Source organism: Nerophis ophidion, linkage group LG23 (genome assembly GCF_033978795.1).
Source record: "Nerophis ophidion isolate RoL-2023_Sa linkage group LG23, RoL_Noph_v1.0, whole genome shotgun sequence".
Classification (NCBI taxonomy): domain Eukaryota; kingdom Metazoa; phylum Chordata; class Actinopteri; order Syngnathiformes; family Syngnathidae; genus Nerophis; species Nerophis ophidion.
Window position 1 is genome coordinate 28,956,720 of NC_084633.1, and position 25,933 is coordinate 28,982,652.

At 39.2% G+C, this 25,933-nt stretch overlaps 1 protein-coding gene across 12 annotated transcripts in view; it reads left to right on the top strand.

Annotated features, from left to right (window-relative positions):
- Window positions 1-25,933, top strand: part of nfixb (nuclear factor I/Xb) — a 535,801-nt gene that overhangs the window by 381,715 nt on the left and 128,153 nt on the right. The window lies entirely within an intron of this gene.

Consider the following 25,933-nt stretch of genomic DNA (forward strand, 5'->3'; position numbering starts at 1 on the left):
TTTGAACATTGAAATTTCGGCATTTCCTAACCAATATTCTACAACACAAATACAACGTTGAAACAACATCCTTTTTGACGACATTTATTCAATGTCAGGTTGTGACGTTGGTTTGACCATTGAAATTTGGTAATTTCCCAACTAACAACGTTGATCCAACATTAAACATCAACATTGTCTCAATTTACAAATACAACGTTGTTTAGAAGTCAGTTTTAAAAAAACATATGTGTATACTCAACATTGTATCAATATCTTGTGCCTGCTGGGTACAGTCACTCGTAGTAATATACAAAACAAATACAACATTGAAACAACATGCTTTTTGAGGTTTATTCAATGTCAGGTTGTGACCTTGATTTGACCATTACATTTTGGTCATTTCCCAACCAATATTCGACAACACAAGTTCAGCATTGAAACAACATGCTTTTTGACGACATTTATTCAATGTCAGGCTTTGACGATGATTTGAACGTCAAAATTTGGTCATTGTCCAACCAATATTAAACAACACAAATACACCATTGAAACAACATGCTTTTTGACGACATTTATTTAATGTCAGGTTGTGATTATGATTTGACCATTAAAATGTGGTCATTTCCCAACCAATATTCTACAACACAAATACAACATTGAAACAACATGCTTTTTGATGTCATTTATTCAATGTACGGCTTTGATGATGATTTGAAAGTTGAAATTTGGTCATTGTCCAACCAATATTCTACAACACAAATACAATGTTAAAACAACATGCTTTTTGACAACATTTATTCAAGGTCATGTTGTGACGTTTATCTGACCATTGAATTTTGGTCATTTCCCAACCGATATTCTACAACACAAATACAGCATTGAAACAACATGCTTTTTGACAACATTTATTTAATGTCAGGTTCTGACGACGATTTGAATGTTAAAATATGGTCATTTCCCAACCAATATTCTACAACACAAATACAACGTTGAAACATGCTTTTTGACTACGTTTATTCAATGTCAGGTTGTGACGTTGTTCTGACCATTGAATTTTGGTCAATACCCAACCAACAACATTGATCCAACGTTAGACACAAAGGTTGTCTGAATTTCCAAATACAACATTCTTTTTGACAACGTTTATTCAATGTCAGGTTGTGACGTTGATTTGACCACTGAAATTGAATTTTGGTAATTTCCTAACAAATATTCCACAACACAAATACAACATTGAAACATGTTTTTTGACGACATTTATTCAATGTCAGGTTGTTACGATGATTTGACCACTGAAATTTGGTCATTTCCCAACCAATATTCTACAACACCAATACAAAGTTGAAACAACATCCTTTTTGACAACATTTATTCAAAGTCAGTTTGAGACCTTGATCTGACCGTTGAATTTTGGTCATTTCTCAACCAATATTCAACAACACAAATACAACAATGAAACAACATGCTTTGTGACGACATTTATTCAATGTCAGGCTTTGACGATGATTTGAATGTTAACATTTGGTCATTGTCCAATCATTATTCAACAACACAAATACAGCATTGAAACAAGATGCTTTTTGACGACATTAATTTAATGTCAGGCTGCGATGATGATTTGACCATTAACATTTGGTCATTTCCCAACCAATATTCTACAACACAAATACAACATTGAAACAACAGGCTTTTTGATGCCATTTATTCAATGTCAGGCTTTGATGATGATTTGAACGTTGAAATTTGGTCATTGTCCAACCAATATTCTACAACACAAATACAACGTTGAAACAACATGCTTTTTGACGACGTTTATTCAATGTCAGGTTGTGACGTTGCTCTGACCATTGAATTTTAGTCAATTCACAACCAACAACATTGATCCAACGTTAGACACAAAGGTTGTCTGAATTTCCAAATACAACATTCTTTTTGTCGTTTATCCAATGTCAGGTTGTGACGTTGATTTGACCATTGAATTTTGGTCATTTCCTAACAAATATTCTACAACACAAATACGACATTGAAACAACATGCTTTTTGACGACATTTATTCAATGTCAGGTTGTTACGATGATCTGACCATTGAAATTTGGTCAATTCCCAACCAATATTCTACAACACCAATCCAAAGTTGAAACAACATCCTTCTTGACGACATTTATTCAATGTCAAGTTGTGACCTTGATCTGCCTTTGAATTTTGGTAATTTCCCAACCAACACAAATACAACATTGAAACAACATGCTTTTTGACGACATGTATTCAATGTCAGTTTGTGACGTTGATTTAACTAGTAAAATGTGGTCATTTCCCAACCAACGTGGATTCAACGTTAAACATCAACATTGTCTCAATTTACAAATACAACATTCTTTAGAAGTCAGTTTTTAAAAAAACATATGTGTATACCCAACATTGTATCAATGTCTTGTGCCTGCTGGGTACAGTCACTTCGTGCTAATGCTAGCATATGCTAACATAACTTACCGCAACATGTTTTCTCTAATTGGATGTGGAATCCCTGTAGGCGCAAATGTAAACATTTCTGCTGGCAAAGATGACAGTGAATGATATAAATGTTATTTTTCCTAGTTTAAGTAAACACTGAAAAGTTGCGCTGCCTGGTCTGAGGCCCTGTCACTTATTACAGTGTGTAGTTTGAGTACGGTCATTTATTCGACACATAAAAGTAAAAAAGTATGTTACATTAAAACTACTCGGACAAGAACCTGTACAATAAATCCAAAAATTGATTTAGGTAAATTTAACGAAGTAAACGTAGCGTGTTACTATTTCATATCGCCATAACCTTAATTGAGACTCCTAATTTTAGTGCCTTCAAACATCTTTCGATCCTCTTGGAGCATCAGTGGGTTGCATTGTTGTAACCGAGTATGTACACAAACATTAGTTTATGACAATGCCTCACAGGGTTTGTTGGTGGAGGGCATTTAAGGTGCATGTACTTCTTTTAGATGACAACATTACTGTGCAATTGGTTGATGATTGCACTATTGGAGGAGAGTAATATATAGAAATGTGCTCGACCATACCTCAAACGATACCAGATGGGCGGGGATTATTTCATTCAGTTTAGGTCAAGGGGGTTGACAGACACCGAAGAGTAAAGTAAATTGTCTTGCAATTTCTTTCTATTCCTCGTAAAAAGCTCACGAGATTCCAGTATTTTGTAGTCTTTGTCCACACAACAGCAAAACGTCTGTGTTCTATGTAGTGCGTTAACGTGCAACATTTGTTTCCATTGTAATTATCCGTTTTGTACCACACAATCAAACTGCAGTTTGATTGTGGTGGTAAAAAAAAAAAAAAAAAAAAAAATTGGTTTAGCGTTCGTCATTGAACAAAGGTAAGTGTAGTGTTGTTGCAGCCGGAACAAATCAATGTGTTGCACATTTTTATGTGCAAATAACGATCCAAATCCAAAGGATACGCACTGTACGCCCTCTGAATCTGTTGTATTGCGGTTCACTGACTACGGTCTCTAAAGTGTCTTTGAAGTGCCAATCTTTGTGCTCCACACGATTGGATTCAATTCTTGGGGGGTAACGATTCCATTCAGAAACGATTCTTGGTCCAAAACGATTCTCGATTCAAAATACATACTTTTTGATAACTTTGAGTGCCAATTCTATGGTTAACTACTAACTGCTGGCCCCACCATGGACTGGACTCTCACTATTATGTTAGATCCACTATGTACTGGACTCTTACCATTATGTTAGATCCACTATGGACTGGACTCTCACTATTATGTTAGATCCACTCGACTTCCATTGCATCCTGTCTCCCCTAGAGAGGGGGGGACACCCACATCTGCGGTCCTCTCCAAGGTTTCTTATTATCTATCCATCTATCTATCTATAAAAACTAGCTCTTGTAGTAGTGGTGTAAAGTATATTCAGGAATTCTCATGGATGCAAAGGATTCTGGGTATTTGTTGTGTTGTGTTTATGTTGTGTTACTGTGAGGATGTTCTCCCGAAATGTGTTTGTCATTCTTGTTTGGTGTGGCTTCACAGCGTGGCGCATATTAGTAAGAGTGTTAAAATTGTTTATATCACAACCATTAGTGTATTCTGTATCACCCAGTATGCCTTGCAGTCGTGTGTGTGTGTCTGCAGAAGCCACACACACCATATTGCTGGACTGGCAAGTAGATTGTACATGTTGTAGAAGGCGTCAAAGGCAAAAGTTTCATAGCACGTCCTAATACTTGTTAACTGGATGACTGTCGGCAGACATACATGAGAATGTTTACGTCAACTATTGTCTTCTTAACTTTGTGACACGGGTCTAAAATGGCTCTTTGAACGGTAAAAGTTACCGATCTCTGACCCATGTATATCATATATTTCCAAATGGTTGAACCGCCACCCGCCGGAATCTATCTAAAATCTATTTTTTCGTTATGTCAACCGCCCGACCCGCGGTTTATCCGCGGACTCCGCGGATGAGACCGCAAACCGCGCATCTCTACTAGGGACAATTTAGTGTTGCCATTAATCAAGTAAATTGAAATTGAAACTTGAGATTGGATCCTCACTTTACTATGACAAGTGAGTATCCAATCACAGTCTCGTCAGTCTACCTAGATAGACTACTGTCAACAACTTGTGACCTGATTGGCTATCGCAATCGTCTATCAACTGTATGTGTTCTCAAATCCATCCGCTAACGGTACCGGGTGTGCCTCTGCTTATCTGCATAGCCCTGCCGCGGCTCCAATTTGTGAGCATTCAATCACAGGACGCGTAAATGTCACGTTCAAGGTAGGGCTGGGCGATATGGCCTTTTCTTAATATCAAGATATTTTCAGGCCATGTCATGATACACGATATATATCTCCATATTTTGCCTTAGCCTTGAATGAACACTTGATGCATATAATCACAGCAGTATGATGATTCTATGTGTCTACATTAAAACATTCTGCATTAATATGTTCATTTTAAACTTTCATGCAGAGAGGGAATCCACAACTAAGTCAATTGACCAAAACGGTATTTATTAAACAGTTATTAAGCAGTGGCACAAGCATTTGATTGATTGATTTATTGAGACTTTTATTAGTAGAATGCACAGTACAGTATGTATTCTGTACAATTGACCACTAAATGGTAACACTCGAATAAGCTTTTCAACTTTTTTAAGTCGGGATCCACGTTAATCAATTCGTGGTACAAATATATATTATCAGCATAATACAGTCATCACACAAGTTAATCATTCATTCATTTCATTCCAAAACAGAAAGTGCAAGTTTGTCAGAGACATTTTAAAACAAGCAATTAGTGCACTTTTGTGCATGATGTCACTAAGATGACATATCAAAATAACACTAAATTAAAGTGCACTTTTTGTACAGAACGCCACTACAATAGTTTAAAACAAATAAAGTGCATGATGTCACACACGATATTTCCATAACTGTCAAATAAAAATGAGCTGCATAATAGGTAATCAAATCGCTATGTGGGAGGTTACTGCGGACGTCACCTCCTTATGCTGTTGACTATTTTCTTCATATGGTGTTGACCTGGAAATGTTTGCCTTGGCATTTTGATGTTGTGGGCGTGTGGCACCGAATGGAGATGTTGTAATGCGGAGTAAGCACTCTTCATTCTCTAGCAGGTGACTTTTCAAATGATGATAGATAGATAGATAGATAGATAGTACTTTATTGATTCCTTCAGGAGAGTTCCTTCAGGAAAATTAAAATTCCAGCAGCAGTGTACAGAGTTGAAATCAATTTTAAAAAAAGTAACAAGTAAATAATGGGGGTTTAAATGGAAACAAAATAGAGAAATATTACAATAAGAATACAAAATAAAAAGCAACAATGGGAATAAAAATATAACAGTAAAATAAGAATATAACAAGACAAAGTAGGCAGTAGTGACCATGTTATGAAAACGTATTGCACTGTTATTGTTTTGCATCCCCTGTCATCCTAGTACCCCCCGCCCCAGAGAGGAGTTGTACAGTCTAATGGCGTGTGGGACAAAGGAGTTTTTGAGTCTATTAGTCCTGCACTTGGGATGAAGCAGTCTAGCACTGAACAGGCTCCTGTGGATACTGATAACGCTATGCAGAGGGTGACTGGCATCATCCAGGATGCCCACTAGTTTGTCCACAGTCCTCTTCTCTGCCACCGTCACCAGTGAGTCCAGTTTCATTCCGATTGTAGAACCGGCCCGCCTGATCAGTTTCTCAAGTCTGGAGCTGTCCTTCTTAGATGTACTGCCCCCCCCCCCCAGCACACTACCATGTAGAACAGAACACTGGCAACCACAAACTGGTAGTACATCCACAGGAGTTTTCTACAAATGTTGAATGGGTGCAGTCTTCTGAGGAAGTAGAGCCGGCTCTATCCTTTCTTGTACTGGTGGTCTGTGTTAACAGTCCAGTCCAGCTTATTGTCCATCCAAACCCCGAGGTACTTGAATGAGTCCACGGTCTGTACCTCAACTCCCTCGATCACAATAGGTTGTGACCGTGGACTCGACCTCCCAAAGTCAATGACCAGCTCCTTGGTCTTTGACGGATTGAGCTGCAGAAGGTTTGTGTGGCACCAGACAACAAAGTCCCTCACCAGGTTCCGAAACTCCTCCTCTCTGCCGTCCCTGATGCACCCGACGATGGCTGTGTCATGCTACATATTAGCAGTAATGCTGCTTTTTGTAGCAACGCTTTTGCCCCACACTTGACAAATTACGGTTGTCTGTTCGACATATTCCCACTTGAAGCCAAACCACCGGCAGACGATGGACCCCCTGCTGTTTTTCTTGGGAATTAAATCTCCCTTCGTTTGTTACCAGATTGGCACCTTCTTTCTCTCGTATTACCACTCGTACCACAGCTAACCTTAGCCATGCTGCTACCTCTCTGCTGGGCGAGGGCGTATACATATGTGACGTATGTAAGAAGGTGCGCTTGCTGTCTGTGAAAAGGAGAGACAAGAAAGAGTGGGAAAATTCTGTAATGCCAACATGCTTGAGAACATATACTCGAATATCACGATATAGTCCTTTTCTAAACCCGCAATATATCGAGTATATCGATATATCACCCAACCCTAGTTGAAGGTGAGGCCATCTTGAAGGCCTTGCTGACAACAACTCGTGATCTGATTGGCTATGGCAATTATCTATCAACTGTATGTGCCCGTTCACTTACATTGCACAGACCCCCGCATTGTTGATTCTGAAGGCCCCCGGCATATTTGGTACAGCGCAGCTAGAATTTTGATTGGATACAAACTCTAACCTAAAAACAATAGCACTGGATATCAATACTTTTAGACATTAAGGGAAAGTAAATAAAAAAATACTTTTGTATTGAATTATGCTCGTGATTTCTGGTTATGTTAGGCCAGCAGAGAAGGCCTTGCTGGCCCTGACGGCCCACCACTGGTGTGAGTGCACCTGTTCCTCACCTGAATTCACTAACAGATCCAAGCCGGGCCTCCAGGCTACCCGGGGGCCTCAGGAGAACCCCGCACACACACATGCAAATGCACACTCCAAGGCCGAATGGAAAAGACCACATCATCATCCAAACCAGTCGGCCTGTCTCATTTCAACCATAGCACCGCCTCCTTCTCTGCTATCTCTATTTTCTGTGTGCTCTCGTGTCATCAGACTCGTTCTTCTCGTCGCACTGCATCCTTTCATCCCGCTGTCCTCTCTGCTTTTCATAAACTCCTGGCCAAGCCAGCCCCGTGATCCCAGAGGCATGGTATGAAACGCTAGACATCTCTGAGCGAGGGCCAAACAGATGCAGGCTCCCTCCGAGCTGCCTGCAGTTGTTTTATACTTTATGCCCAAGAATGTTCAAATGTATAGGAATTAGCAGCCATGCTACTGTGAGACATGGGACCAATTAGCTGATCTTCTCCAGATCCCAGACCCGAACCATATAGACACAAGTATGACTTCACCTTGCCAGCACATCTGCAGGAAGGGAATATTTTTTTTATTGTTTAATACACGGACAGTGTCTTTAAATCAGAGAGGGAAAGATTAGTTTGGGCGGGGGCGTCCAAGCTGGGGCCCGCAGCACATAGAGAAAATACTATTAAAAAAAAGTAGGATAAAGGAGCAAAAAGATGAAATGCAACGAGAAAAAGTCGGAATGTTGACTCCATTAACACAAAGTTTTTTTTTTTTTTTTTTTTTGTCATTATACAAAAAATAATACTGAATTAAAATCAATGTTGTTATGAATTAACGACCTATTCAATCAATCAATGTTTATTTATATAGCCCTAAGTCACAAGTTTTTTAAAGGGCTCCACAAGCCACAACGACAGAGCCCACATAAGGGCAAGGAAAAACTCACCCCAGTGGGACGTCGGTGACGACTATGAGAAACCTTGGAGAGGACCGCATATGTGGGCAACAACCTGCCCCGCCCCCTCTAGAGGAGACCGAAAGCAATGGATGTCGAGCGGGTCTAGCATGATATTGTGAAAGTCCAGTCCATAGTGGATCCAACATAACAGTGAGAGTCTAGTCCATAGTGGATCCAACATAACAGTGAGAGTCCAGTCCATAGTGGATCCAACATAACAGTGAAAGTACAGTCCATAGTGGATCCAACATAACAGTGAAAGTCCAGTCCATAGTGGATCCAACAAAACAGTGAGAGTCCAGTCCATAGTGGATCCATTATAGTAGCGAGAGTCCCGTCCATAGTGGACGTCGAAGCTCAGATTACTTCACATTAAAAATTAAACTTTGAATAGAATTTTTTTTTTTACTTCATTAATAGAAAACCCTTTGAGATGCAGCATCTTCTTTTCAAGGGGGACCAAAGACATGTAAAATGAACACAATACAGTACAACACAGGACAAATTACACAACAAACCATTTTGCTCAGATCCCTCTCACCTCACACAATTCTCTCAGAATTTACAATATTTACAATGGAATAACATATAATGCAGTAAAATAAATACAATATTATTAAATTCCAATCGTGGACATACTACATACAGTGGCATTCAGTTTTAAGATCGACAAAAAGAGACGTTTTGAAGGGACCAATGTTGATAAAGACCTCAAAGAGACAGCCAGATTCATCCATTCATTTTCTACTACTTGTCCCTTTTGGGGTCACGGGGGGTGCTGGAGCCTATGTCTGTTGCATTCGGGCGGAAGGCGGGGTACACCCTGGACAAGTTGCCACCTCATTGCTGGGCCAACACAGACAGGCAGATGATTCCAGATATTATTTGGGGGAAATATGTCACGATCCGTTTCCCGGATCATGTTTTATTTTAGTTTGACTCCCTTAGCTCTGTTGTCAGCAACCCCTGGGTTTGTGTTTTAGTTGCCATGGGTGCTGATTATTTTCACCTGCCTATGATTAGTGTTCGGGACACTCACCTGCTCCCGGGCACTAATCAGAGAGCCATTTATTCCTGCCTTTCGCCACACTCAGTCTGGCTGTCTTGTTTGCGCTATGCAACAAGTTAGGTGTGTTTTACGTTTGATTCCTGAGCTGAGCGCGACGGCGTGGCGAAGTTGGCAGAGTGGCTGTGCCAGCAACCTTAGGGTTCCTGGTTCAATCCCCACCTTCTACCATCCTAGTCACATCTGTTTTGTCCTTGAGAAAGACACTTCACCCTTGCTCCTGATGGGTCGTGGTTAGGGCCTTGCATGGCAGCTCCCGCCATCAGTGTGTGAATGTGTGTGTGAATGGGTAAATGTGGAAATAGTGTCAAAGCGCTTTAAGTTCCTTAAAAAAGGTAGAAAAGCACTATACAAGTAAAACCCATTTACCATCGAAACTTTGCCATTGATTTGCTTGTTTTCCCATGCTAAGCTTTTCCTGTTAGCTATTTCCTTAGCTTCCTGTGGAATCGGTACGCTTTTCTGTATTTTTGTATTTTGCCTGATTTATGAAAAATAAATCATTCTTCTACCTACACGCTGCCTCCAGAGATCTGTCTGCATCCTGGGAAAATGATCCGCGCGCTAACATGCGACCCCGCCGTGACAGAAGAAAAACATGATCCGGGCAACGGATCATTACAAAATACTGCATATTTTGTTCGTTTCCCATATAAAAAAAAAAAAAAAAGTGTTCTTTGACAAAAAGGGCATAAAACAAAAAGATGAAACAATAAAAACTAATGGACGGATAGATCTGAAGTTGAGCTGGAGTGGGGATTTCAAAGGTGCGGCCCGCGATCGGTTTGCTAAATGTAAAAATTAGCTGCTTTTTTTTTTTTTTTTTTTAAGGAAATGGACTGCTATTCTAAATGTGTCCACTGGATGTCGCAATAGCAATTCAAATGCAAACCGCGTCACACATGACAGTGCTTTAAGATTTGACGAGTCAGCTGACTTTAAGCCTCCCCTGGATTGGCTGCCGCGACTCCAATCAGCGCAGGTGCGAGTAATCAGCTGCTCCTGCAAAATGCCTTCTTTCGTTGTCAATTTGGACACTTAACGGATACAACAACTCAACGGTAAGATATACAGCATTTGACATCTACGGTATCTCCTTTGAGCTTCTTTTCCGTCAAACACACCATCAGCAGATTTTCCATATTTTCACAGATAAATGTCGGCCCGGTAGATATTATTTTAACGTCCTTAGCTGGCGTTAAATCAATTCTGCCTTCAGCACGGTGCAGACGAGCAGCGATACACTCGAATTGCTTGGCTTTTTTTTTTCTGATTTCTTTATTTACAGTAGTTAGATAGAAAGATGGATGGATAGATAGATAGATAGATAGATAGATATATAGTACTTTATTGATTCCTTTTACAAAGTAAATCATGGGGGTATAAATGGAAACAAAATAGAAAAATATAACAATAAGAATAACAATAAAAGGCAACAATGGGAATAAAAATATAACAGTAAAATAAGAATATAACAAGAGAAACTAGGCAGAAGTGACCTAGTTAGTAGTTATTTATTTTGAATCTTTTCATTTATTTGTGCATTTAAACCTTTGCAATTCTTAGTTAAATTAATAATATGAATTAAAGTGTATATAACATTCATTCTTAAAAAAGTTGTACCTTTAGGCACCTTAATAACAAAACGACACGGTTATATTTCAAAGGCATTACATCATATAGCATTGTGCTTATAAAAATGAACAAAACAAAGAAAAGCTTACGGGCAGAATCCCGTACAGGCTTGTGGTTTTCAAAAATAATCACTCGACTTTGCTCGAATTGCATCATTAGGTTTAAATTTCTAAAAGAGTAGAGTCAGTTTCGTAGTATCTTTTTTTTTTTTCCATTTTAGACTGCAGTGGCACATCTGAGATGAAAGATTAGATGGATTTTACCTTACCTTACCTTACTGGCCCATGTTGACAAAACAGTCCCTCCCATACACGGAAGTATTTCTTTTCAACATCACAGCAGGTGAGAGGACATAAGACGAAAAGGAGTAACAGCAAAGGGGGAAGAAGCGAGCCAACATCAGATGCCGGGATGCCCATATAAGGACATCCGTTATTCTGTGACGTCAAAATTATGTTAAAAAAAACCCTAAATCTGCGTGCAAGCTCACTTTACAACATTTTAACAATTAGGGGTGTCAAAAAAAAAAAAAGTTTCGAATTAATCGCGATTCTTATTTGTAACCTTTTTATTTTTTTCTGCAAAAAAAAAATTCAAAAATCAATTTATAAAAAAAAAGGAAAAAAATATCTGTACTGTCCAGCCACTCAGGCAAATCATATAATTCAGTGGTTCTGAACCTTTTTTCTGTGATGTACCCCCTGTGAACATTTTTTTAATTCAAGTACCCCCTAATCAGAGCAAAGCATTTTTGGTTGAAAAAAAGGGATAAAGAAGTAAAATACAGCACTATGTCATCAGTTTCTGATTTATTAAATTGTATAACAGTGAAAAATATTGCTCATTTGTAGTGGTCTTTCTTGAATTATTTGGAAAAAAATGATATAAACATAACTAAAAACTTGTTGAAAAATAAACAAGTGAATCAATTATAAATAAAGATTTCTACACATAGAAGTACTTAAAGTGCCCTCTTTGTAATAGAGATCCATCTGGATTCATGAACTTAATTCTAAACATTTCTTCCCCAAAAAAGGAATCTTTAACATCAATATTTATGGAACATGTCCACAAAAATTCTAGCTGTCAACACTGAATATTGCATTGTTACATTTTTTTTACAGTTTATGAACTTACATTCATATTTTGTTGAAGTATTATTCAATAAATATATTTATAAAGGATTCGTGAATTGTTGGTATTTTTAGAATATTTAAAAAAAAACTCACGTACCCCTTGGCATACCTTAAGTACCCCCATTTGAGAACCACTGATATAATTGATGTAGATCAAGGGTCCCAAACCCATCCAAAAACTGGCATTAGGAAAGTCCCAAGTAAAAAAAAAAATAATAATAAAAATGTGTTTTTAAAAAATAAAATAAAAAACATATGTGAAGCGACTGGGATGAGAATCAGCACCTCCAAGTCCGAGTCCATGGTTCTCTCCCGGAAAAGGGTGGAGTGCCATCTCCGATTTGGAGAGGGGATCTTACCCCAATTGAAGGAGTTCAAGTACCTCGGAGTACAGTACAGCGTCTTCAGTAATTCGGACACTGTATCGATCCGTTGTGGTGAAGAAGGAGCTGAGCCGGAAGGCAAAGCTCTCAATTTACCGGTCTATCTACCTTCCCATCCTCACCTATGGTCATGAGCTTTGGGTTATGACCGAAAGGACAAGATCACAGGTACAAGCGGCTGAAATGACTTTCCTCCGCCCGCCGGATGGCGGGGCTCTAACTTAGAGATATGGTGAGGAGCTCTGGCATCCGGGAGGAGCTCAAACTAAAGCCGCTGCTCTTCCACATGGAGAGGAGCCAGATGAGGTGATCTGGTCAGGATGCCACCTGAACGCCTCCCAATGGAAGGTGTTTCGGGCACGTCCGACCCAGGACACGTTGGGAAGACTACGTCTCCCGGCTGGCCTGGGAACGCCTCAGGATCCCCTGGGAAGAGCTGGACGAAGTGGCTGGGGAGAGGGAAGTCTGGGCTTCCCTTCTTAGGCTGCTGCCCCCGCGACCCCAGCTCGGATAAGCGGAAGAAGATGGATGGGTAGATGGATGGAAAATATTATATATAATTTTTTTAAACTGCCTTTTCTAATCCATTTTCTACTGCTTGTTACTCTTTGACTTTATTACATGTTATGCTAGAATTGTATTAAACAAAATCAGTTTTCTTTGAAGTAATATAGAAATTGATTAGATCTATATAATTATTTCATGGAGAAATGTAGTTAGTCATACAACTTTGATTGATTGATTGATTGATACTTTTATTAGTAGATTGCACAGTTCAGTACATATTTTGTACAATTGACCACTAAATGGTAACACCCGAATAAGTTTTTCAACTTTCAATTCATGGTATGCAAAGTTGTTAAAAAGAAAAAAAGTCTTGATTTTGAATCTAGAATAATTTTGTATCAAGAATTGAATCCGAATAGGATCGTTACCTCCAAGAATCGTCATCGTGGGTGCACTTTAAAGACAGATACTGTATCGCTGGCTAACTTCCTCATGCAGTTTTTATGTGTGTGTTTTGGCATTGGCAGCATTTGTTTCTGTTTGTTTTTGACCCTGCGGTGTTTATAATAGAGCTGCAGCGATTCATCAGCTAAATCCATTAACTTGATTCGAAAAAAGCGTTGATTTGTGTTGTGTTTATTGGATGATTCCTTTGAGTTTGATTAATAAAAGGTGCGCATGGCTGCACCAATCGAGCGGCAATTAAATAGGCGCACCTACGATGTTGTAGGGCGATGTGTAGCAGGGAAAAGTGCCGAGAGATATGGCTGAAGGAAGAGGGAGAAAGAGAGCAAAAGGCCCAAAGATCATTTTTAAAGTGAAACAGACAAACGGAGCTGGCAGTACGACATCCACGATGCAGCATGTTACGAGAACACATCCTTCATATTTAAGAGCTGCAAACAAGCAGAAACAAGCTGAGAGTCTATTTTGGTAGCTAGTGCCATCTTATGACTTGCATAACATTTTTTTTATTCACACACATAGGGACGTGTGACGACATGTTCGGTTGTATTTTAATGCTGTCAAGTTGTCCAAAATCAAACACCACTCCACCAATAATACCTTTTCAAATGTTCACTTTATCAGAGAGTTTATTTTATCATTCCTTTCTTCATTTTGAGAAAGAAATTATAAAATGAATTCAAATTATAACCGAGCTATACCGAGCGGTTGGTTGAGTGGCCAAGCAAGCAACTTGAGTGTTCCAGGTTTGATCCCGGCTTCCGCCATCCAAGTCACTGCCGTTGTGCCCTTGGGCAAGACACTTCACCCACCTGCTCCCAGTGCCACCCACAGTGGTTTCAATGTAACTTAGATAATGGGTTTCACTATGTAAAGCGCTTTGAGTCACTAGAGAAAAAGTGCTATATAAATATAATTCACATCACATTTGTGTAGTTAGTTTTTTATGTATTACATATTACCTGGTTTAAGGCTAAACATGGTTTTTTTTATTTGTTTATTTTACTTTTTTTTAAACAACTACAATCTTTTCTCGTTTATCTGTTAATTGTTTCCGGACATGACCGCAATAAACACATTTCCGTGAAGTAGGAATTATTCATTATAAATCTGATCATTTTTATGGCGACAGCTTCAAAAACCTGTTTGCGACCTTTTAAATATGTTTTTCTCAACATTATTAGAGCCCTCTAGACATGAAATAACACCCTTTAGTCACCTTTGCACTATTTTCTAATTTAAGATAGGAAAGCTGCCTGAGGCTGAACCAATCAATGCCCATGATACTCTGATTGGTTTAGTTGCCAAAAATACCGTAGTATTGATATTTGTTTGTCATTTGGCCATCTGTATGCTTGAAAATGCTTAATTTAGGACCAAACAATTGAAGAATATTCTTTGAAAAATTATAAAAAAAACATTTATTTTTATAAAATATGCAAATATGCAAAGTATGATGTGGGAAACAAACGAATGGACTATAGCCTACTGCAGTGGTGTCAAACGTACGGCCCGCGAGCCAGATTTAATCCAGCCCGCTAGATGAATTTGTTAAGTAAAAAAATTAACTGCAATTTTTAAGGGATGTCGCAATAGCAATTCAAGTGCACCCCACATCACGCATCATACTGTTTAAAGATTACTTGTCAGCTGACTTTAAGCGCCTTCTGGATAGACTGCCGCTACTCCAATCAGCGCAGGTGCGAGCAATCAGCTGCTCCGGTTGTGGCTGGCAGCAGATGGCGGCAGACTGATGCTGTCCCAACACACAATACATAAATTATACACTTAAAGGATAAAATAACGAAATGGGGACCATCATCTGTGCAGTTAGCGTTTACTTGCAATTAGTTGACGGCGCGATGTGCATCCTGAACTCCATTGTAAAAATGTGTGTTTCTATATTTATTGTTTGTTCTATTTCTTTTCACGCTTAAATCTACTGTCTTAACATCGGTTGAGTTTGTAGTGATGTTATCTCAAATTGGGCTATGTTGTCATTGTGATAATGGTTTTGTTTATATTCGTAATATCTGAATGATGGGCTTCACGGTGGCAGAGGGGTTAGTGCGTCTGCCTCACAATACGAAGTTCCTGCATTCCTGGGTTAAAATCCAGGCTCGGGATCTTTCTGTGTGGAGTTTGCATGTTCTCCCCGTAAAGGCGTGGGTTCCCTCCGGGTACTCCGGCTTCCTCCCACTTCCAAAGACATGCACCTGGGGATAGGTTGATTGGCAACACTAAATTGGCCCTAGTGTGTGAATGTGAGTGTGAATGTTGTCTGTCTATCTGTGTTGGCCCTGCGATGAGGTGGCGACTTGTCCAGGGTGTACCCCGCCTTCCGCCCGATTGTAGCTGAGATAGGCGCCAGCGCCCCCCGTGACCCCAAAAGGGAATAAACGGTAGAAAATGGATATCTGAATGATGATGAATGAATGTGTTATGGCAGTTGTTGATGTCACCAATGCACTGGTTTGAAGAAACACTTAGGTTGATTTTCCAAACACGTCTTTTAACGGTGAACTGCCAACATGAGAACGCTGAACAGGAAGTGCTTGAAGTTGAAACACTGAGACGAAGTCCAAATTCACAGTGTTCTTCCGGGTGTTTTGAAACAGCACCAATTTGTTCCTCGAAATTTTCCACTGACTTAGTGTTTTGTCCAGAGGATGATTTGTAATATGTGCATTTTCAGAATGTGCTAGTTCTATTTTTGGGCCAAAGTAAGACAAAGACAACAACATCGGATTTGTCTTTATTTTTAAATTATCAAACCACGGTTTTATTAGTCCGTGGGAATACATTTTCCTTTATGCGGCCCCTGAACTAAAATGCGTCTGACACCCTGTGTAGTGATGTATAGCAGTGGTCCCCAACCACCGGGCCGTGGCTCGATTGGTACCGGGCCGCAGAATAATTTTTTATTAATTTTAATAATTTTTTGAAAAATAAAAAAAATATATGTATTTTTTTTTTAAATTAAAACAACATAAAAAACACAAGATACACTTACAATTAGTGCACCCACCCCAAAAAAACTCAATTTTTCATGACAAAAACCTCCCTTTTTCATGACAAATTTTTAAGCGTTGACCGGTCCGCAGCTACAAAAAGGTTGGGGACCACTGATGTATAGGAAATAATAATTTAAAAAAACATCAGGAAAAATCCTTGTTTATTTCAACTATTTTCCCTAAAATACAACATTTTTTAATTTACTTTTTCATTGGAATGGACCAAATAAATCTTTTTTTTGTTTTGTTTGATTTGTATAATTTCTGTAGTTGGAGCATTTGGACATTTTACACATTAGGACTTATCGCCAATTGCATGGATATAGAAACACTTAATGCTCATTTTTGCATATGGGTTTTTCTCTTTTTAATCGTATGTTTTCATTTGAGAGACTGGCTTCAGATGAGTAATGTCTTATTGATATTACTGCAGTACAGGCATTACTGTGGTATTATTATGCAATAATACCTGGTTAGCTGGATTTGGTGATGTTTTAAACGGGTGGAAGCCAGGTTTTATTTCTCGCTGATAAGTGAATGGATGCATGGATGGATGTAAGGATAAATCTCCAATCATCGGCTTGACCAAGAGTGCTGCTTTAAGCTGTCCAAACGGGGCCAATCCGCCGTGTGCAACGTGTATGACATGCCTCACCATGCATTCTCAAGCTGATCAACCCGTTAACCCTTCGCACTACATTAGGCAGCAGCAGCCGGTGTCCTTTAAAAAGAGTCACGTCGCCTCTCGGGTCTTGGCCGGGAGCCGCAGAGCCCGAAGCCAGAGGGGGGTTTGCTGTGGCTCTATACGAGGGGAACGCGCTGGGGGTCGGGAGGCCGCTGCGGCCCGGCTGGCATGCCAGAGAAAGGAAGCCCAAGGGCAGCTGTTTACTCACCTTATCTGCCTGCGAGATAAAGGCAGCTTTGACACGGATAGCGGACTGCTCCCATGCAACGCAGCGCTGACACTTGGGCCGAGGTCGCGCGGGGACGCAGACTGACAAATGCGGCTGGGCGGTGACTCCCGGACAGCTTACTTACGGAACAAATTACAATATCGCATGCACTAATGTAAAGCATATCACCTAGTAACTCCAAAATTATTATCAGCTCAGTTTTGACCAAAATTGAGTTACTGGGTTTTGCCTTTGGACGGGAGATGGCGGTCAAAGGTTGCCTTCCTATCTGTGCCCTCATTTGGCTGCTTGTTTTTTTTTTCCCAGGCCTCGTCTGCGTCTTCCCTCTATCTCCACCATTCTCGCTCTCTCTCCCGCTGAGAAACTAGAACGTCAGTTTTGTGCTCTAAGTATGCAGATCTGGTGGTTTCCTTTCCCAGAATTTCTGCTTTTTTGGAGCACTTTCCATTTTTCTTTGGAAAGCCCCCGTCGTCCCTGGAGGATGTGCACTGCAAAAAGTCAGTGTTTAAAAAACAAGAAAAAATTGGGGGTATTTTATTTGAACTAAGCAAAATTATCTGCCAATAGAACGAGAAAATTCGGCTTGTCAAGACCTTACAAAACAAGTAAAATTAAAGCTGTAAGCAGGGATGGACGGGACCGACTTTTGCTGGTGTTTTCTGCCTTTACCCGTTCAACATATCTTTTACCTGCACATCACCTACCTTCCATGCATCCTGGGGTCACACTGGTGCTTCTTTCTTTCACCCATATATGCTGGTGCTTCCTGCCATCACCCAGACAACATATCTTTACCTGCACATTACCTACCTTCTCTGTACCCTGGAGTCAAACTGGTGCCTCCTTCTTTCACCCAGTCAACATATCTTTACCCGCACAGTATCTACCTTCTCTGCATTGTGTGGTCACGCTGGTGCTTCCTGCTTTTAAGCAGCCATCTTGAGACGACAGCAGCGCAGCAGCATCAGCGCAGCAGTTCTTTGAAGGCTCTTAAAATACAAACCGGAGCAGTTAGAAAGACTCAGAAGGGTTCAATCTCTTTCCTTTGCGAGTTTGAAGCCGACACAACGCGCTCAGAGGAGATAATGTTTGAAAAAAGGTGACAGGTTTTTACAAAACTTTTGTTTTGAAGGGGTAATTGCCAACTTCCTGTTGATTTTTGCTGAAGGATGTCAATTAATGAACTGTAGGTCTAAGTGAGACCAACATAGAGGTTTTTGTTTCATGTCTCTACAACATTCCTACCGGAAGTTACAAGCAGTTTTGTCTGTGTTTTCTTCCTAGGAGCAGTTTTGTCTGTGTTTTATTCCTAGAGGGCGCTAGAGCGCAATTTTACGTTTTCGGGTTGTTGTTTTTATTACATCGCCATTCCTGATGTGTGTGTCCAGTTTGGTGAGTTTTGAAGCATTTTAAGGTGGTCAAATTACAGCTCAAAAAGGCAAAAATGAATTTTTTCAGGAAACTTTTGTTATGAAGGGGTGTTATCCAACTTCCTGTTGATTTTTGCTGAAGGATGTCACTTTATGAAATGTAGGTTTAAGTCAGACCTACATAGAGGTTTTTGTTTCATGTCTCTACGACATTCCTAACGGAAGTTACAAGCAGTTTTGTCTGTGTGTTTTCCTAGGGGGGCGCTAGAGCGCAATTTTGAGTTTTGGGGTTTGTTTGTTTTTATCAGATGGCAATTTTCGCCAGTACCGATGTGTGTGTAAAATTTTGTGAGTTTTGAAGCATGTTAAGGGGTCAAATTACAGCTCAACGAGGCGGCAGTATAATAATAATAAAACCTTAGAAATACAATAGGGTCCTCTGTCCCAAACGGACATTCGGTCCCTAATGAGCTAACCTCAATGGACCCAAAAATACCTTAAAATAAGTACATTCTCACTAATAACAAGTGCACTTTTCTCGGTAGAAAAAAAGAGACCTTTTTGCTCAATATGTTGAAAAATGTTCTTAAATTAAGTAAATGCTAGTGCCATTATCTCGACATAATGATATGCGCTCGGCATCATGATTTTTTTTTTTCATGCTTGAAATAAGAAATTATTACTTTAAAAAGTAATTTTGTTCTTGTAAGTGTTGATGACACAGCTTTGCATCAGTTGATATTCTAGTTTCAAGCATGTTTTACTCAATAAAGGTAATACAATCTCAGCAACAAGCTGTAATATCTTACTGAGATAATTTAGGACCCAAACACTTAAAACAAGTGAAACATAAAATCTACTTAGTGAGAATAATTATCTTATAAGACAGAAAATAAGCTAATATCACTCTTATTTGAAATATTTAACCTTACTTAGATTTCAGTTTTTGCAGTGTATGCTGATTACGTACATACCCTTCCTTTTTTTGTTTTTTATTTTATTAATTTTTTTGCACTCCTAGTATTTTATTAATTTTTTTATTTAAGATTTATATAGGATTTTCAATTTTTACAACGCATGCACTCATACTGCGATGAGGTGGCGACTTGTCCAGGGTGTACCCCGCCTACTGCCGGAATGCAGCTGAGATAGGCTCCAGCGACCCCAAAAGGTACAAGCGGTAGAAATGGATGAATGGACAACGCATACACAGCAATATACATTCAAATGTTGGTAATGCAAATGCCTGCGAAACACCACAAAAAACAGGGAGAAGGAGACACATTTTAATAAGACTAATCTTAACAATTAGTGGAGAAGAACTGAAATGTACAAGGAGACGAGCATGTTCGGCGGCGCATGCACACGGTGTACTTACAAGCAGACACAGTGTGTAGACAGAAAAGGGTAAAACGGACGCATTTTGGCTTAAAAACTGACTATAAAAGTGAAATTATAACACTGAAACGCCCTCAGGAAGAGTTGCTTTAAGACATGGCTAGCTCGCTAGCGACTAACGTCCAGCTGCCGTCAGCAGTGTTTTAGCTACTTCTAAGTCATTAATCCTTGTCTCCATGGCAACAAATAAAGGGAGTTTCTTACAAGTATCATCCCTGCAGGACGAGGAATAGCTAAACATGCTTCACTACACACTGTAGGAGGATACAATAGCTCACCGGCGTCACAATGTAAAAAAAAAAGCCATTTGTGGATCTACACCTAACATCCACTGTAATGATACTAAGTACAGGAGCGTATCTAGTCGATACTACTATGATCATGCCTATATTTTTTGGCATTACAACATCTTCTTTAATTTAAAAAAACTGTATATTATGTTTATAAACTCAGGAAATACGTTCCTGGACACAAGAGGACTTTGAAAACGACCAATGTGTGATTGTGTAACTACTTGGTATCATATTGATACCCAAATTTGTGGTATGATCTAAAACTAATGCAAAGTATCAAACAACAGAAGAATAGGTGATTATTACATTTTCACAGAAGTGTAGATAGAACATGTTAAAAGAGAAAGTTAGCAGATATTAACAGTAAATGAACAAGAAGATTAATAATCCATTTTCTACTGCGTGTCCTTCATAATTTTGACAAAATAATAGAATGGAAAATTATACAATATGTTACTGCATACATCAGCAGACTAATTAGGACCCTTTTTTGTTTACTTACTACAAAAAGACAAGTTGTCTTGTATGTTCAGTATTTTATTTAAGGACAGACTTGCAATAATAAACATATGTTTAATGTACAATAAGATTTTTTTTGTTAAAATAAAGCCAATAATGCCATATTTTGTGGTCCCCTTTATTTAGAAAGTATCAAAGTACCGAAAAGTATCGAAATAATTTAGGTACCGGTACCAAAATAAATAAATAAATATATATATATATACACCCACATACACAAATACAGTTAGGTGTTTGCGTCAAAATAAAAGTCTCTGGAAAACGTATATAAACATAGAGAAATTTTAACAATGCCTATAATTGCACTGAATTGCAATCATCCCTAACACTTAATAGACTTATACTTAGACAAACTTTAATGATCCACAAGTGATCCACAATAGCTCAGTTACAAAGGATGGAAAAGGGTAAGGATGGAAAGGATAATGCACACAAGAGCACAAAAATAGGGCGAAAACTAAAAGGTATAAAGTTGACTAAAAATGTACCATAGTAGCAATATAAAATATAACATATATGTAATATATACATATTATATATATGGTATATAATATATACAGATATATATATATATACAGCTATACTAATATAATATATAAATATATATATATATATATAAATAATATCAGTATATATTATATATATAATATCAGTAGATTTTATATATAATATACACTGATATATTATTATACTATATTAAATAACATATACAATATATAACAAATCCCAATTACTATGTACAATATTACAGTATATGTAACAGCTGCAGCAAAAAATAAAGAGTAGATTCAGCAGAAAATTTACATTATAAACAAACAAAAATGTTGTATTTTATTTGTTTTATTATATCATTTTTTAATTTGTATTTATATTATATTTACATATGTATCGTAAAAAACAAATATTATGTGATCCATGTGTTGTGATGCATAAGTGATCAATTCCTTATAATTTCACTATCGCAGGCAGTTTTTAATCGAGGGTTCTTTTGCCGGGATGGAGAAGTTGACAGGGTGATATCAGGGATCTTAAAAAGAAGTGGCGCTCCACACACATCAGGAAGGTTGTTGCGTGATCCAAGCCACATCTGAGAATACGTGGCAAACGAAGTCTTCCACCGCAAATTATGCACATCCGACGCTTTGCCTGGATGCGCATCGCCAAGGGGGGAGGATGTGCACTTTTATTCCTCTCCCCCGATTCATTAGTTCAAATGAGCGTTTATGCAGCGCACACATTATTTTTTTACAGGCCCTACTTTATGTGTTCCTGTGGAGTTTTACAACCGTCGTTAAGGACGTCCTCCAAGCTCCAGATAGAGTTGGGACTCTCAAAATAAATTGTTAGTCTTTTCTGGGCCCGCTCGGATTAGACTGCGGTCTAAAGTTCTACTTCTGTTCACACGCGTAACATGATCCCTTCTTGCAACCAATTAATATTTCAACGTCCGCAAACTATTCCTAATGAGGTATGGTTGTGTTGTCGTGCAACATTGACTTTAGAGGCAAATATGCATTTCCACGTTATAACCTCAGGGGCCTTTGACTTTGGGAGTTGCACCGTGTAAAGGACTGTTTACCACAGGATAAAGGGACAATAAATGCATCCCTTAGTTGAATGGTCTCTGCTTAGGCTGCAGCCCCCACGTAAGCAAAAAAACACAGGTGGATTAAAAAAAAAATTAATAAATCAAAACATTTTTCTACAGTGGCCTATTATAAGTAAGAAAAAAATGTGGATATATACACTACAGGCCAAAAATTTTGACACACCTTCTCATTTGATGTTTTTTTTATTTTCATGACTATTTACATTGTCACTGAAGGTGCCAAAACTAAGAATGAACCCATGTGGAGTTATGTACTTAACAAAAAATACATATTTTACTTATTTTGGTCCTAAATCGAGCATTTTCAAGCAAAAAAAAGGGCTAAATAAAGTAAAAAGACAAAAACAAATTGAAGGTACTCCACTGTATTAACAGCAGATCATCATTTTAAAACAGGTTTCCCTATTCACTTTCATTACTTACACTATTATGAGCAAAAATAAAGTCAATAGTTCAAAAATAACTATACAGTAGGGAAGCGATTCATATGTTCCCGTGCCTAGGTGGATCTCGCGTGAGAGGAAGAGGGGGCGGAAGGGGTTAATCCATCCATCCATCCATCCATCCATTTTCTACCGCTTATTCCTTTTGGGGTTGCGGGGAGCCGGTGCCTATCTCAGCTTCAATCAGGCGGAAGGCGGGGTACACACTGGACAAGTCACCACCTCATCGCAGAGACGGGGTTAATCATTTCTGTTAAGTCTGCTGAAAACGAGGGAAAGTGCCACGCCACGCAGCAACTGACGCTGTGGTCAAAGTTGCAAGTGCCACCCAACACATTTGAAGGTATATAACACTCAACTGCCATCTGGCGGGTAAAGTGCATCGTGCGCGATCCAAATTTGTCACGGTTCATGTGTCAGGTAAACCCTATCATCTCCTTCCTCCTGTGAGCAAAAACAACTATTTTTGCCCTTAAAGTCCTCCTGGGTCCAGGGACTTATTTCCTAAGTTTATACACAATAACTAAAACCAAAAAATAATCCAGTAATTTGATTTTGATATAATTTTTTTTCTATCTTGATAGATTGAAAATTGACATGAATGAGTTCACTGATGAACATTATAATATGATTTATTCAGACAATATAAATAACGACAAATAAAATATTAACCGCAACATGTAAGTGTAAGTAAGTGCTTGCTCCACTATGGACGGGACTCTCGCTACTATATTAGATCCACTTTGGACTGAACTCTCACTGTTATGTTGGATCCACTATGGATTGGACATTCACAATATCATGTTAGACCCGCTCGACATCCATTGCTTTCGGTCCCCTGGGGGGGTTGCCCACATATGTGGTCCTCTCCAAGGTTTCTCATAGTCATCATTGTCACTGTCACCGACGTCCCACTGGGTGTGAGTTTTTCCTTGCCCTTACGTGGGCTCTGTACCGAGGATGTCGTTGGGGTTTGTGCAACCCTTTGAGACACTTGTGATTTAGGGCTATATAAATAAACATTGATTGATTGATTGATTGATTGATTGATTGATTGATTGATAAAAAAACAAAAACAACATTATGATTTGTACATTTGTGCCTGTTCTATTTTCAAACAACAAACAAAATCTGAAGTTTTCTTTATTTTTAAGTTATCCTGCCGTGATTTTAACAGTCCGGCCCACATGGGAGTAGTTTTTTCTCCATGTTGCCCCTGATATAAAATGAGTTTGACACCCCTCACTTAGGCCTACTGCGCTACTGTATTTGACTATTGATCATTATGGTGGTACTTGGAGTGTTTTATGGGGCGGCACAAAAAAGTTTGAGAGCCACTGATCTAAAGGATGGGGAAAGGGGGGGGGGTTCTCGGATTGTTCTGATCTCCTGTTTCCGTGCCAGCTTGGAAGCGAGCGGTAAAAAGTCACTGAGGATGTCGCACAAAGCGGCCCAGGTGCCGTTTTAGGGCTGCAGCCCGTTTGTTTTTTCATTGGCCCTTGGCATGTTGTAAAAATGTAATGTATTGTTTATGAGCCGCGTTAAGAGATATTACACTCGCTTGCTTTGTTACCGCTAACAAATGCTTTGTTCAGATGTCTCCATTGTGAATATCTAAATGATGTTTGTGTACATGGGAAAAGTCTGCAACACCCCCCCCAGTGTGGCTTGTGGTCGTCTCAAGTCGGTGGAGGCTGAATCCAAAGCGCCCCTGCTGGTGGCAAGTGGTAGTGCTCTCACTCGATCAGGGCCTCGGTTTCCTCCAGACAGATTCTCCCACAATCTCCAACTTCTTGCCGGTCATGTGATCAATGATCCCCTCATCATAAATATGTGCTGCTTGTTGGTAGTATTTTAGTGGCGGTGCCCACGTTGCACTGCCACGACCCCCACGACCCTCCTCCACCACTCTGCCAACAAGTCTGTCTTTCTTTCTCATTCCTTCTTTTATCCTCTCTCCTTCTTTCCGCGTCTCTTGGCGAGGCCAAATGTTCCCACAGCTCTCACAATACTCCCCCCACCCTCTTTCCCTCCTCTCATTCACTCCTCGGTCTGTCTTTTTCTTGTCTCCACTTCTCTATACTGTCTCTCTCTGCTCCCCCCTTTTTTTTTTAACGCCATTTTTCCCCCCTCTCACTTTTTCCCCTCCCCCATCATTCTCAGCCTCTGTCCCCACATTCCCTGGCAAAGACTGGCATCACATGATCCAGACTGTGCCCTGCATAGGCACATATGCAAATACACTTTTCACCCATGCTGAAATGGACTATATTTACATTTGGCGCCATTTCTGCTCATAAGAGTAGGCAAAATCCAGCAAAAACTTCATTTAGAGAGAAAATTTACCCCCCAAAAAATATTATGCACAATGCAATACATTGTTTCTTAAAGTTTGGATAAGTCATACAAAATAACACATACAATAGATAACTAATCAATACATTAAAACACATTTTTATAATTAAAACAATGTCATTAATGAATAAAAGAAAAGAAGAAATTAGGTTAGGACATATAACAATGTTGAATTTAATTATCCATCCGTCCATCCATTTACTACCGCTTATTCCCTTTCGGGGTCGCTGGCGCCTATCTCAGCTACAATCGAGCGGAAGGCGGGATACACCCTGGACAAGTCGCCACCTCATCGCAGGGCCAACACAGATAGACAGACAACATTCACACTCACATTCACACACTAGGGCAAATTTAGTGTTGCCAATCAACCTATCCCCAGGTGCATGTCTTTGGAATTTAATTATTACATGAATTAATTAAAATAGTTCAGTCAATAATTAAGTAAAAACCAATCTTAAAAATGTAA